The 15,552-nt window shown below is 42.8% G+C and overlaps 1 protein-coding gene across 15 annotated transcripts in view; it reads right to left on the reverse strand.

Annotated features, from left to right (window-relative positions):
* Positions 1 to 15,552, reverse strand: part of DLGAP1 (DLG associated protein 1) — a 791,650-nt gene that overhangs the window by 109,757 nt on the left and 666,341 nt on the right. The gene's annotated exons all lie outside the window — the stretch shown is intronic.

Genomic DNA, 15,552 nt, shown 5'->3' on the forward strand with positions numbered 1-15,552 from the left:
TGAGCTCTGCCTCCTCTCAGCCAGGACTGGGCCTCAGAAGGGTAAAGTTGTGTCTGGGGACTGTGTCCTTTCTTGTCAGAACAGAGAATAACATTTGTTTGGTGGAGGTTTACAGAAACATTGTTACCTGACCATGAAAATGAGTGTTAGTCGCTCAGTGGTGTCGACTTTTTGTGACCTCATGGACTGTAGCCTGCCAGGCTCCTCTGTCCATGGAATTCTCCAGGCAAGAATACTGGAGTGGAGTGCCATTCCCTTCTCTGGGGGATCTTCCCAACCCAGGAATTGAACCCTGGTGTCCTGCATTGCAGGCAGATTCTTTATCATCTGAGCCACCAGGGAAGCCCAGTAAGAGGGTATATAAGCCTCAAATTCTAACTAATACCTCCTTGAGTGATATTTTCCTGTGAATTCCCAGAGGCACTTGAGTTAAAATTGTGTTTTTTCCCCTAGCTAATCTGTCTTTGGTCAGTTTAATTTGCAGGCCTCCAAGAACAGAGCATAAGAGGGTAGAGGGGAAATATTTCCTCCCCAACACATTCCTATATGACTTTGGCCAAATATTGTACTGTGCTATGCTAAATCTCTACAAGGTGCCTCAGAACTAGCTTGGCACCTTGCATCAGAATATCCTCAGTTTACGGAGCTGTGGCAAACTTAAGTCCACCATAAATGAGCAATAGAATGCCCCATGTAATATTTGATGTGTTAGTATTTGTAATACAAGTTCTAGATAAGTGTTTGTTATTAATAGATAAAAATATTCACTTCATCGTACAATCCTCATCTTTAAGACAAAGTCATGCAGACTTGTTCTAGGGTTCCAAGCCTGCTAGATACCTATTTTGTCTTGCACTGCATCTTTATAACCTTGCACATATGATGATGTGTAAACAGTGAATACTGTTAAGAAAGCTAAAACTTTTAATTGTTGGAATAAGATAATCATTGTGAGTTCATTTTAGCTAACCCTTCTGTCTTCTCAAGTGTGACTGAGAATGTCATTTTTAAACATGTGCAAGGCATATTCAGACTTATACAAAGGGGACCAGGGGGATTACTGGAGAGATAAATGGTGGTAATAACCACTAACAATGGTGTAAAATTATGCATCCTGGGGGAGCCTGGAAATGTATATTCTTTTTCAGAAGGAGATGAGACTTAGAAAATTGGGTCTCTAATGTGATTTCTAAAGGCAGATGACCATCAGTGAGCAAAATGGGGCTTCTGGGGAATTCCAGTGCATTCCAAGCAAACCTAGCAACTGATAGCTTCCTGGACAGCTGTTTCTTCCATCTATTCCCCCAATTCTTTTTGTTAGTTGTCAGCTAAATCTTTATGTGAATGTAACAGCCACTCTGCAGAAACAAATTTGTCTTAGAGGTTTTCATTTTCATCTGGCAAATGATGTGCAAAAATTCTGACTGTCATTCTCAAAGCCTACAGTGAAAATGCAAGGGTAGAGTTTCTACAAATGCAATCAAGCATAACATTGTGTTAGGTTTAGGAGATATTTCTAAGTCATTTCTATTTCAATGTTTCCAAATGTGTAGGACAATTCTGCCTAAATTTACCACGTGTGCGTGCTAAGTCACTTCAATCGTGTCCGACTCTTAAGTTGCTTCAATCGTGTCCGACTCTTTGTGACCCTACGGACTGTAGCCCGCCAGGCTCTTCTATCCATGGAATTCTCCAGGCAAGAATACTGGAATGGGTTGCCATGCTCTCCTCCAGGGGATATTCCTGACCCAGGGATCAAACCCACATTGGCAGGTGGGCTCTTTACCACTAGCATCACCTGGGACACCCTATATTAACCATATCCTAAATTAATAATTGACAACTGTCGAGTAAGCATGTGTGTGTGCACGCATGAGCGTGTTGTCTCAGTTGTGTCTGACTCTTTTATGACCCCATGGACTGTAGCCCACCAAGTTCCTCTGTCCACGGAATTTTCCTGGCAAGAATAAAGCTTATTGGTCTATAAATAACCCAACATTAATGTTTCCATAACTAAGCACACTGAGATCAGGTCAGTCTATTAGTTTTATGTTATTATTATTATTTTTAATCAAGACTATCTATGTATGTATATATGTATGGCTGAGTCCCTTCAGTATTCACCTGAAACTATCACAACATTGTTAATTGGCTATACCCAATACAAAATAAAAAGTTAAAAAAAAAAAGAATATCTATGTATGGTGACAAAAGTTGACTAGACTTATTGAGGTGATAATTCTACAATATAAACAAACATTGAATTGCTATGCTATATATCTGAAACTAACATAATGTTAGCTGTCAATCATACTGCAAAAAAAAAAAAACAAAAACCAATGTCTGAGACGGCTAAGCTGCTTGACTCTTGTTTGAAACCATTTCCTTGCCTCCCATCACAGAATTTTCAAAATCTTTCAGATGGTGAATGACATTCTGGATTATTTGGCCCTTACTACTTCTTTCTTTATCTTAGACCACGAGCATCCTCATCCTCTCTCCCTACTACTAATCTCTGTCTTCCAGTGACACTGGCTTTTTCATTAATAGTTAACTTTTTCTTCTCATTCCTGGCCTTTGCCCTTTGCTGTTCCCTCACCTGGGAATTCAAGGAAGACTTCCTTGAAGAAAGGGCAGTGAATTTTCCCTGACCACACACTTCACAGTTGATCTAGAATCTTAACACCTTTATTTATGTCTTTATAGCACCTTGTAACTGAGGTAAACAATTATATACATAAACATTACCACCCCCTCCCCCCACCCAAATCTCAGATTATCTGCTCCTTGAAATTGGGGCAGAGCCTGAGTCTGTAATATTGCTGTGTCCTCAGGAGCAGCCCAGTGTGTGGCACACAGTAGGTGCTCAATAAATGCTTGATAAACATGGAAAGCAATTCTTAAGCCTCAGTTCAGTTCAGTTCAGTTCAGTCGCTCAGTCGTGTCCGACTCTTTGCGACCCCATGAATCGCAGCACGCCAGGCCTCCCTGTCCATCACCAACTCCCAGAGTTCACTGTAATTCATGCTTTCCTGCTTCATGGCTGTGCGTGCTTGTGTGCTAAGTTGCTACAGTCATGTCTGACACTCTGACTCCATGGATTGTAGCTCACGAGGCTCCTTTGTCCATGGGATTCAAGAATACAGGGTGGGTTGCCATACCCCCATCCAGAGGTTCTACCCAACTTGGATTGAACCCGAGTCTCTTATCCCTTGTGCATTGGCAAGTGGGTTCTTTACCACTAATGGCCCCACTTGAAAAGCCCTTATTGGTATGTGTGGGGGGAATGTAATTACAAGGCCCTTGTAAGTAAAAGAGGAATGCAGGAGGGTCAAGGGCCAAGTGATGCAGAGTGAGGATTTGGCTGGCATTGGTGCCTCTGAAGATGGAGGAAGGAGCCACCAGCCAAGGAATATGGGTGGCTTCTAAGGGATGAAAAAGGAAAGAAATGGGTGCTTCCACAGAGACCCCAGAGGGTACTCAGTATCCCTGCCTGTCATCTTGATTTTAGCTCAGTGAACCCCATTCATACTTCTAGCCTCTCAGAGGTAATACATTTGAGCTAAGCCACCAAGTTTCTCATAATTTATCACGGCAGCTACAGGAAACTGACACAGGCACCCTCTCTCAAGTCTTCACATCGAGGGTACCTTTGGGTGCTTCAGCTGATGGGTGCCCAACTAGGAGGATTTTCTGATTATATTACCTTGTTTTCATTTCATAAAATGGAAAGATGGTTTAAAAAATTAAGGATAATACTAATCATGTGAGCATAGAAAACACCATAATAGAAAGGTTGACTTGTTTTGCTATAGTACTTTGTTAATCATTGTTAAACACTTTACACATTAAGCAAACAGGGTGATGATCTTATCAGAGCTGATAAGAAATTGGCTCCCAAATTTAGAATTATCAAGAATAATGAAGAACATCTGCTTTTTAAAATGAGGAACTGAGAGAATTCCCTGGCTGCCCAATGGTTGGTGGGAGGAGGGTGCGGGGGGAGTAGGTTCAATCCCTGGTGGGGGAATTAAGATCCCACAAGCTGTGTGGTATGGTCATAAAAAAAAGAGAGTTCTAAATATATCACGCTTTGAGAATATTAACTAATTATGTGAAGTCACTATAATGGAAAGGTGCTTTTAGAAATACTGAAAGTATTGAAGGTGCAGGTAGGAATTAAAAAATGACTTGTAAAAACATAGAAAATATTTTCATTAGAAAAAAACTGGAAACTTAATGCCAAAACACACAGAGCAAATGTTATTACCATAAGCAAAAATAGGTAAGGTGATGATAAAAATTGCCAGATGGCAAATGACCAACCTATCAGATGAAAAGAGAAATTCTGAACAAATAGCAGCTCTCTCCTAAGGAGTACAATGATTCCAAACCTTAAAGATGGACTTAAAATTTAATCGCATTATAGGACACAATTACTGTCCATCCAAAATATATGTAGTTCATAGTTATCAACTCTCCATTTCTTGATTCATAGGGAATAATCTGTGTGACGTAAAATCAGACAGAGGTATAAACTACAAAGTAGGCATCCAACACTGGGAAGTGAAGCAGAGGGAGGTAATGGTCGGAAATGGAACAGATGCAACTCTAGGGGGCATCCTGGCGACCTAAGAGAAAGATGGAAGTAATTCTGAAGTCATGGCAAAAAAGAAAAATGTGAAATACCTCTTCATGTAAAGCTACTTCAATATCTTAGAACAAATTGTAGAATGTTGCTGTTGGTAATATTTGCCTTTCTCCTATTTAAGGCATTTTATTCTAGGTATATATATAAAAAAAGACAAAAAGAAACAGAAATGTGTTCCACCTAAAGATGACAAACAGGCTGAGTTAAGGAATGGGTTAAGGGGTAGCCCGCGGTGGTTTGCAAACATCCGGGAGTGTCTGCACTCCCACTGTACTCACTGCCCCCGTCCTCCACCCCTTGTGGATTCTTCACATGTTTGCACAGACTTCACTGACATGTGAGCCTGTGGACTCTCTTATCCAGCTTCCTTTCTGGTCTCTAGATTCTCTGAGGCCCTTTACTATTGACTTCCAGTGCAAGGAAGTAATTATGAGAAACAGATTACAGAGATGCTGCAGTTTTAAGTTGTGGGTTCACTTCATTTACACCCAGCACATCTTTGCATGCACGCTAAGTCGCTTCAGTTGTGTCCGACTCTGTGCGACCCTATGGACTGTAGCCAGCCCGGCTCCTCTGTCCGTGGGATTCTCCAGGCAAGAATACTGGAGTGGGGTGCCACGCCCTCCTCCAGGGGATCTTCCTGACTCAGGAATTGAACCTGCTTCTCTTCTGTCGCCTGCACTGGCAGGTGAGTTCTTTACCACTAGTTTTACCTGGGAAGGCCCCAGCATACCTTTAGCAGTTCTCCATTTTGCCCCAGGTTTCACACATTCCCTATTATTTATGTGCACATACCCATCTCTTGAGAAAAATTTTAAGGTCCTACCCCCAGACTCTGTCTCTTAGCACAGTGTTTTTGCAGACTGTTCTGAAAAGTCACGGCAGAACCATGATGTGGCTAAGTGGCTACTAAAGAATCTTTGAAGGAGAGTCTTTGTATTATTATTGCTCGATTATATTATTTGCAAAGCAGGATTAGTGGTTTCTGGCAGAATTTCAGTTCATTTATTTCCCTGTTCAGGTTAAATGCTCCACACTATTCCCAAACGTCAAACTATAATTGAGCTCCTCAAACAACAAAACCTTTCAACAGCTAGATCAACACAGCGGAAAACCTAGCTACCAAATAAGCTCTATTTTCCATTCGACCTTTGATGGATTTCAGAAATGTAATTTTAGATTCCCCGTCAGTCAGGGTCAGGTTGCCCTCATTTTGGTGATGTTCTGAACTGTCTGAAAAATCATCGAAGTACTGTGTGTATCAGACAACATGCATCGTGTCCTTTTTAGTGGCCCTGTCATTTTCCACCTCTCTGAATCATCATCAAAAAGAAAAGGTAATCAACCATTTCAAGAGGAAGCTGATATATGTTGAGACTTGCTACCTACCTCAGCAAACCAAAACATGGATGATGGATATAATGGTACATTTTCTTGTGTCTAGGGCTTGGACCCACTCAAATACACCTAAAAACAGAAGGTCAACATGGCATAGTTGTTGTTCAAATATTTCCCAAATGTAAGCCTTGGAAGACCAGTTATGAGACATAAACAAGTAGATTTAGAGGGGAAAAAAAAGATTTTGTGATGAAAGCAATTTGTATCGATTAGAATTGAAGAGGTTGCTTTACTATAGGGTTTCTTAGAGTTTTCAATATGGAAATAAGCACTGTGACTTCCTAAAAGGTTTGCTACCTATTCAAACATATCTCCATAAGTGAGCTGTAGAATTTTTAGCTAATTTTTTTTCCCTAACACCTCACGAAATCCTGGAATACAGTTTGAGAAATGCCAACAAGCCTCTCTTGATGCCCCTCCCTTTGGTGGAATTCCTAAGCATCTAGGATTATTGGTGGTATCCTGGGGGAGGCATCAGGACTTGGGTGGGCAATACTAAGGAAGGAGAGATTTACTTGGCCTTGGAGAAACTTCTGGGAATTCCAAGATGACCTGGAGCTCTTGATTCTGAAGCACCATGGTTTTTGAATGGCTTGGAATGGACTGCTAGTCCCAGGATCTTTTTGTTTTTTTTTCTTTTACATTAATTTTTATTGGCATATAGTTGCTTTAGTCCCAAGATCTTTGAGAGTGGGTTCTGGGATGAAGTAAGTAGCCCATGTGCCCAGAGGAAGGGAAGGCTGATAGAGGCACATTAGATAAAGGAATTTGTAGTTTAAAAAAAAATTATTTTTAAAATTTATTTTTTGGCCAAGTGGCTTGCAGGATCTTAGTTTCCCCATCAGGGATTGAACCCATACCCCTTTCAGTGGGAAGCTTGGAGCCTTAACCACGGGCCCTCCAGGGAAGTCCCGAGAAGAGAGTTTTAAGAAGGCAAGTGATTAATATTTTGGTTTTCCCATTTCTTCCTCAATTGTTTCTTTTTAAGGAAATTTTCTTATAATGTTTGTTTTTTAGTTTTGATTTTTTCCCCTTTCAAGTTTCCTATTAGTTTTGTTTGTTTGGTTGGTTTGTTTGGTTTCTTTAACTACCAACATCAGAATTAGACTCTGAACCTCATGTCACTATTCTCTGAGACCAAGGCTTAGGGTTCAGAGGTGCTCAGAGTGGCTCTGGTTTCTAATAATGTCAGGAAGAAGCAAAAGAACAGGAAAACTGGGACAAAATTGGCTTGCCACACAGAGCAGGGTTTGGTATAGACCAAAGGCACATGTGAGGGTTTGGTTTAATATCCTCAAGACCACCCACATAAGACCACTCCTGATAAACGAAGCACCCTATTGTATTTGGGCACACAACTTCTTGCATAGTTAATGGGCTCCTTTGAAAACACATGAGTCAGATGAACAAAATTTACTCTGAAAGGTTATAGTATTGTGAATATGGCTTTAGCAAGTAAACTTTTAAAAAATCTTTAAGTTTATCGGTCTGTATTTACGTGTATGATTGTAACATTAAAATACTGGCCTAAATAATTCCATAATTCTACCATATAATACTATTTTTAAAAAGAGTTGAGGAATTAGTTTAATATTTCACATAAGACAAGATAAGGGTAAAAGGCCTAAAATGACACAATGGTGGCCCATATTTTTCTCTGTATTTGCTCAAGTTGATGTTTTCTTTACTTCATCTCAATGCAGAAGGAGTTATCCTCAGGAGAACTCTGAGCAACTTAGTAATTATTTTAACATATCATCGAAACTATATCAAGGGAAAAAATTCCTGGCTGCTTTATAAGCTACCTTTGGTAATGGAATTTAGTTCAAGATCAAAGGTTAAGTGCCTCTTACCAGAGGTGAGAAGTAATCCTTTCCATTGTATATATATTTTCAGAGTATTTTTATTGTTAAAATGACATGCAATGGACTCCCTCCCCTATCCCACCCTTCCCAACTCCAAATCATCAGTAGTGTGTTTAGGCATCCAAAAACACATAATAATAGTCAATTATAAAGTTCTCCTGGTCTCCAGAGTTCAAAAGCAATTTTATCATTTTAATTAGCAATTTACTCTTTTAACAGGCATCAGAGTCTGCTACAGCCCACCCTCGCTCCCAACTGAGAGTGGAATAGGAGTATTAGCTCTCCAAGGCTGCTCAGTACCTGCCCCCATGTGTTTATGTTGGCACTGGTTCAGGCCCTGGGAAGCCAACCTTGTTTCTACAAGCCAGGGCCAGACAATCCAACGGAGATCTGCATACGACAGCTGTCTGCTAACTACTCAGCACTTAGAGCTTCTAAGTGCTCTTTCGTGATGGAGTCTCCTGGTACACTCATGGGGAAATGGACATTAACTCTGAATTACTCTCATCAACCACCTTCTTTATAAATTTTTCCATCAGGAAATCAAGCTCTGTCCCTGGAAATTCAACTTGCTTCTCGCTGTTCCAGAAGAAGCAAAAGAGGCGGGCTTGCCGGCAATGTGGAGATGGAATCTAGGTTACTAATCCTTGTTGTTGTGCAGTCGCTAAGTTGTGTACGCCTCTTCACGACCCCATGTTCTGCAGCACGCTAGGCTCCCCTGTCCTCCACTGTCTCCCAAAGTTTGCTCAGATTCCATGTTCATTGAGTCAGTGATGCTATCTAAGCATATCATCTTCTGCTGGCCCCTTCTCCTTTTGCCTTCAGTCTTTCCAACCTGGCCTTGCTCAGTCTGAAGAAAGTTAGTAGCCTGGCTATCAGGAAAGCAGAGCCCAGGTCTCCATTAAAGTCCAGTGCTTTTCTTCAGGCATTTGGGGTTTCTAACTATAAAAGCATTTATTTCTTTGCACTGTTGAGCTCAAGGAGGCAAACATAATGCAAATTCTACTCTTAACCCTTGATTTTCTTCTTGTCCACCTATGGTGATCTGCATGTTGAAGAAATGCGAAATATTTAATTAGATGACAGCCAGGCAGAAACTTGTCAGAAAAACCTACTCTAATATGAAGATCATCACAGCACAGACGTCCATCAGTCAGATCATCTCCTTACTGAGTAGGATTAGACAGAAAAGGGAAACTCAGAAACTCAGGCTAATTGACTCAGTACAATTTGTGGTTTGTAATGATCCACAGCGCCATGAATCCTCTATGACTTTATAGCTGAAGTCAGAGGATCCTGATACATTTAAAATGAAAGTTTCTTCCTCTACTGAAAATATGCTTATTCGGAAAGGACAAAAGGGAGCATTCATTGGTCAAGAAAGATGCTGGGGGTACATTTGTCTTTGCATTTTTGCTGATTGGTGTTTAGTGTTGGTACTGCCTGCATTTGCTGATGTAAGAGCTTATTATTTTATTCTATTTCATTATTTGAGCTGGACCATAAAGAAGAAGATTCTTGGGAGTCCCTTGGACAGCAAGGAGATCAAACCAGTCAATCCTAAAAAAAATCAAGCCTGAATATTCATCGGAAGGACTGATGCTGAAGCTCCAATACTTTGGCCAGCTGATGAGAAGAGCTGACTCATTGGAAAAGACCCTGATGCTGGGAAAGATTGAGGGCAGGAGAAGGGGATGACAGAGGATGAGATGGTTGGATGGCATCACCGACTCAATGGACATGAATCGGAGCAAATTCTGGGAGATACTGAAGGACAGGGGAGGCTGGCATGCTGCAGTTCAATGGGGTCGCAGAGAGTCGGACACAACTTAGCGACTGAAAAACAACAATTCTTTTTCATGACTTTTTAGATGTACAAATGGTCTCATCTCATGGAGGGAGGAGAAATATGAAGCAAGGAGAAATAACCACTGTCCTCAGGAGTCTCCAGGATGAAGGCATTCTGGAGTTATTCTTCATCCTGCCACAGCAGCATATGACATTCTGGTTGATGGTGAGAAGTTTGGGCAGGGCCTGCGTTGGGGACTCTGAATGAAACAAGCCCTCCCTCCAAATGAGTGGGTGAGGACTCTGTTTCTAAAAAAGATTAAAATCATAATAGGGGATTAGGAGAATAAACACTGCAGAGTCAAAGAAAACAGCAGGGCAAGGAAGAAGGAGTATTCTAAACACATTTATGTGATGAATTTCACGCAAGAGAGTTGAGCTGGGGATCCCGAGGGGCTGGGAGCTGTGGAGAGTCTGGGGTGGGGTTGGCCGGAGGAGCCAGAGGGGAGAAGAGGCTGATGCAGAGGTGGTGTAGGGGTGAGGCTGGGAGCAGAAAAAGATTCCTTCTGAATATGCGTTGGTCTATTTCCAGCCCAGAGGAGAAAGAGATCTTTCTCAGTAGGATAAATGGAGATAATTCAGCCAGGATCTGACAGGTGGATGGAGAGAGAGATGATTTAAGAATCACAGAGAAGTCCTGGGGTGAGAGAGAGTTCCTGCAAGTGATGGTTTCAGATATTCACCCTGTGCCAAGATGCCAGATCGACATTGAGATGTATGTATGTATGTATGTTTTCCTTTACCTATGGGTTTCCTGGGGGCTTCCCTGGTGGCTCAGTGGTAAAGAATCTGCCTGCAACGTAGGAGACACAGGAGACTTGGGTTCAATCCCTGGGTCGGGAAGATCCCCTGGAGGAGGAAATGGCAACTCATTCCAGTATTCTCGCCTGGGAAATTCCATGGACAGAGGAGCCTGCTGGGTTAGAGTCCACGGGTCACGAAGAGTTGAACAGGACTGAGCACAGGCAACCCCCCCCCCCCCACCCCCCCTCAGTGATTAGGATTCCATGCTTTCATTGTAAACAGCATGGGTTCAATCCCTGGTTGGGGAACTAGGATCCCACAAGCCGCGCCCCACTCCCCATCCCCCCCCAAAAAGTTCCCTCGATGTGGAAAAATTCTGTTTTCTTGACATCTTTTAGCCCGCGTCTTCCTGGAAAGCCCCTCAGCTGCCTGCCGGTAAGTCTGTCCCCTGCACGCACGTCAGCAGCCGCCAGGGGGAGACGTCACCCAGCAGCGCTCAATGGAGAATCTGTGGCGACGAATATGCCCTGAATTAGACAAATTCCTCCCCGAAGTCGCCTTCACATGCTGAGACGCTAATCCTGACGGTTTCCAGAGCAGCAGGCATGGCTACACGGGGGCAGTTACACTACTGGGAACGTTAAGATTAAAGCTATAAAGCACCCAGGAACAGATTCTTTAAAAAAAGGTAAAAACAAGACTGCAGTGGCAGCGGTTGGAAGCTGAGTCACCTCACAGCATCTCCTCACATCCTGCTGATGAGGGGAAGTTGTGCCCAGCCTACCGAGGGGCTGTGTGCTGGGCACCAGGGACCCCAAGGGCTGCCACAGTTGGCCTTGCACCGAGACCATAGGTGGGGAGGAGGCGATTATTTCTTCAAATCTGAAAACAACTTTGAACTAAAACCTCTGTGAGAACATGGGGCTCTTGCTGTCTTTTGTTGAGTTGCTAAGTCATGTCTAACTTTATTGCCACCCCATGGACTCTAGCCCACCAGGCTCCTCTGTCCACGGGATTTCCCAGGCAAGAATACTGGAATGGGTTGTCATTTTCTTCTTCAGGGAATCTTCCCCACGCAGGGATCGAATCAGTGTCTCCTACGTTAACAGGTGGGTCCTCTACCTCTGAGCCACTAGGGAAGCCCTCTTCCCTCTAGCTGTCCCACCAACTGGCCCAATTGGGTCATACTTATTTATCCCAGAGGAAGTATTTTTAACTTGCATTTTATGTTTGTTCCTGAGCTGATGTCATGGAAACTGGCTTGATGCAGGCAATTAGAGGAAGAAAGAACACCTCCTGGATGTATTAGTATTTACTGTCTTTGGATGTTTTGATAGGAGGCTTGTGTCAAGAGAAAAGACATGAATATGTATTGATAGAAAAACAAACAGAGAAGAACTCAGCATTTATACCACCCTATTTTGGGGTTCTAGAATTCGGCACTACAGGGGAAAATGTGTGGATCTTTAAGGAATTATTTCTCTAGTTTGGTTCACGAAATGCAGAGTGAGGGTAAGTTTAATAGATAGAAATAAGAAATTTAGTTTTTGTTTTAGAAATTCAGTGTTTTTTTAATTACAAAGAAACACATAATTTGGTGGGTTTATTTTAATTTTTTGAGCCAAACAGATTGTGTTGGTCTGACGATTTCAGCAAACCATCTGCAAGGCTATCTGAAAGGAATCTAAAATAAAAGAAGGGGTTATTTCGGTTTGTTTTTTGGAAAAAATATTTTAAACTTCTCAGACTACTTCTCAGGAAACTTCAGCGGGTGGAGTGGAAATGCAGCTTTGTTGTGCTTTATTCACCTCCTAGTCAATCAGTGTGTACTTGTATAAATATTGCAGCTGGAATGAAAGACCTGTGTTTGCCTCTCAGACGGATCACTCTTCAGTGATCACAGTGACATTCTTTATATGAAGCTGCTCTATCCAAACCCTCAGCAAAAGAGCATTAGGACACAGCTTCATCTAGGGCCCTGGGCTTAGGCACAGTTCCAGACTCAAAATATCATTTCAGTTTATTGTTGAGTTGCTCAGTTGTGTCTGTTCTTTGTAACTCCATGGACTGCAGCACGCCAGGCTCCTCTGCTCACTATCTCCTGGAGTTTGCTCAGATTCATGTCCACCGAGTCAGTGATGTTATCTAACCACTTCATCCTCTGCTGCCCTCTTCTCAATCTTTCCAAGCGTCAGGGTCGTCTCCAATGAGTCAGTTCTTTGCATCAGGTGGCCAAAGTACTGGGGCTTCAGCTTTAGCATGAGTCCTTCCAATGAATATTTGGGTTGATTTCCTTTCGGATTGACTGGTTTGAACTCCTTGCAGTCCAAGGGACTCTCAAGAGTCTTCTCCAGCACCACAATTCAAAAGTATCAGTTCTTTAGTGCTCAGCCTTCTTTATGGTCCAACTCTCACATCCACAGATGACTACTAAAAAACCCATAGCTTTGACTACATGGACCTTTGTCAGCAAAGTGATGTCTCTGCTTTTAATACTCTGTCTAGGTTTGTCATAGATTTCCTTTCAAGGAGCAAGTGTATATCTCAGTGTAATTATTAATGGTATCCTTTTCACTCTCCAAAGGGACTCAATTTTGCCCGTACATTTAATACCTGTCCCATAGCAGGTGGGTGCTGAGCAGAGGCGGGATGTTCCATCTCTACAGTCAGGTAAAGACTGGTGGTTCAGTGGACATTGGCTGGGTCCCTTCCCTTGGTCCTCCCTGCAGAGTTCACACAGCAACAGCTTCAGGGCAAGGACAGATAATGGGAAACATGATACAGATTCTCTTGCTCAAAGTACTGGCAGGCATGAGGACATAATTGTACTCTGAAGATGCAAATGTTGATTCTGAGCATTGAAGATAGGGCCCACTGCAGACATGTATCTGTGACATTGGTGACTGGCTGAGGGCTTCCTCAGTGGCTCAAGCAGTAAAGAATCCGCCTGCAATGTGGGAGACACAAGAGACACACGTTCGATCCCTGGGTTGGGAAGATCCCCTGGAGGAGGTAAAGGCAACCCACTCCAGTATTCTTCCCTGGGAAATCCCATGGACAGAGGAGCCTGGAGGGCTACACTCCATGGGGTCACAAAAGAGTTGGACATGACTGGGTAAGCGTTCACCTGGTTCACCTGAGCGACATTATCATCTGAATGCAGAGAGAAAGGGGAGCTGACAAAATGATGTGATACAGATCAGACGGAGCCTGTACTCCCATCCTTGGAGGATGTGAACTTACAGGGACAAGGAAGTAAGAAAGTCAGGAGCAATGAAGCACCAGAGTCATATATCCTGGGAGAAAAAGTTTCCCAATGAGAACCTGATAGAGAAGTATTCATAAGGATCTAGTAGATGCTATTGGAAACTTTGAGCTTGGGGCTTGGGGGTGGGGGTAGGAAATGGATTTTGATATGAAATTTAAGAGAAGACTCGAGTTCAGAAAGGGAGAAATGAATATCACCAGGCATTGCAGATGATGATGTGGGTTAGCTCTGTAGGACTGAAATGGAGAAACCAGTTGCTAAAAGCCTGATGAATTAGTAAGCTGAGATCTAGTATCTGTCTGCTGATCTCATATACCCACGTGACTTCACCTATATGAATACAGTCAAGCCCCACTGTATTCCTTCCTTCACTCTGTGCTGGTCCAGTCTGCCTCCAGCCAGTCACTAGAAGACACTTCTTTAGAAATCCTCAACTCCAAAGGATGCATTTTCGGAATCCTTCCCTGTACATGGATAAATCAAGAGCAGTAGTGAACCAGCTCCTCTGATCTGAGAAGCTCCATTTGAATGTAAGCTGTACAGTTAGCACTTTCAAGCTGGAACTGAATTTCCATCGAGATGCCTGAGGAGTTCAAAGTTATTGCACTTGTCAACCATCTAAAATCCTATAATAATTCAGGGAGACAGATTACACCAGGGTTTTCAGCCTCTTTTCAGCCTGCAGAGAACATGTCTATTTGCACCAGATCCTAGAAAATTCTGCTACTGTAAAAGCAGTACAAAAATCAGGCATTTTGCCTTTTTAAAAAAATAAGTGCAAAGGAGTGAAACACTTAGGTTTAATTTTAAAACTTTTTTACATCCTAATACTATTTTATTTTCAAAAATGTCTCTAAATTGGAGTATAATCGCTTCACAATGTTAGTTTCTGCTGTACAACAGCGTGAATCAGCTATATGCGTGCGTATATTCCTTCCCTCTTGAATCTCCCCACAGTCCTATTCCATTCCTCTGGTCGTCACAGAGCACCGAGCTGAGCTCCCTGTGGGATACAAGCGGCTTCCCCCTAACTCACTGTTCTACACATCAAGGTGTGTGTATGTCATTGCTACTTTCTCAAAATGGCAGCGAAATGAGAAGTGCTGGTTTCAGTGCTGCACTGGGAACACCCTGCCCAGGGATTCCTTCTTATCAGGTTGATGTTCCTGGCCCTCAACTTGGGTTTGGTGCAGAGAAGTGTCTTTGGGGCTGAAGGATTAGACAACACCAGAGAGTCCTGTTTTCTCCCCATTTCCCTTACTGCCATGTTTCTCTGGTACAGAAATCAGAGGGAGGTGGTACAGGAACAGGAGAATGCTGTCCTGACTCTCGAGATCCAAGGGCACCTTCCCGGGATGGACCTGAACCTGGCTTTCTTTGTAGACCAGCGCAGGAGCTAAAGCTTAGGTCCACTGATGGTGAATCACTGTTATGAGTCCAGCCCAGGCGTTTTAAATAGTTTAAGACAGACAGCTTTGGGTGTGGATGGATCTATGCTTCTCCATGCACTGGGTTCTCTCCAAGAATATCCTATGCTCCTTCATTTTACACTAGGAGAGACCACCTACCCTAAACCAAGACCGTCTCAAACTGTATCTTCTCTATCCTTACCAAATCCCTGGTTGAGAGAAGGTATATTTAGGGAAGGTGATTGGAAAGGTTTGTGGCTCATGCTTCTTTTCGGTAATCTGAAAACTCTCAACGACCTCCCCCAACACTACCCCACTGCACCCCTAGCTCCAGGCTCTGCACGGGGTCTTGGGATTTTTTCCCTTTAT

Source organism: Ovis aries, chromosome 23, assembly GCF_016772045.2.
Source record: "Ovis aries strain OAR_USU_Benz2616 breed Rambouillet chromosome 23, ARS-UI_Ramb_v3.0, whole genome shotgun sequence".
Taxonomy (NCBI): domain Eukaryota; kingdom Metazoa; phylum Chordata; class Mammalia; order Artiodactyla; family Bovidae; genus Ovis; species Ovis aries.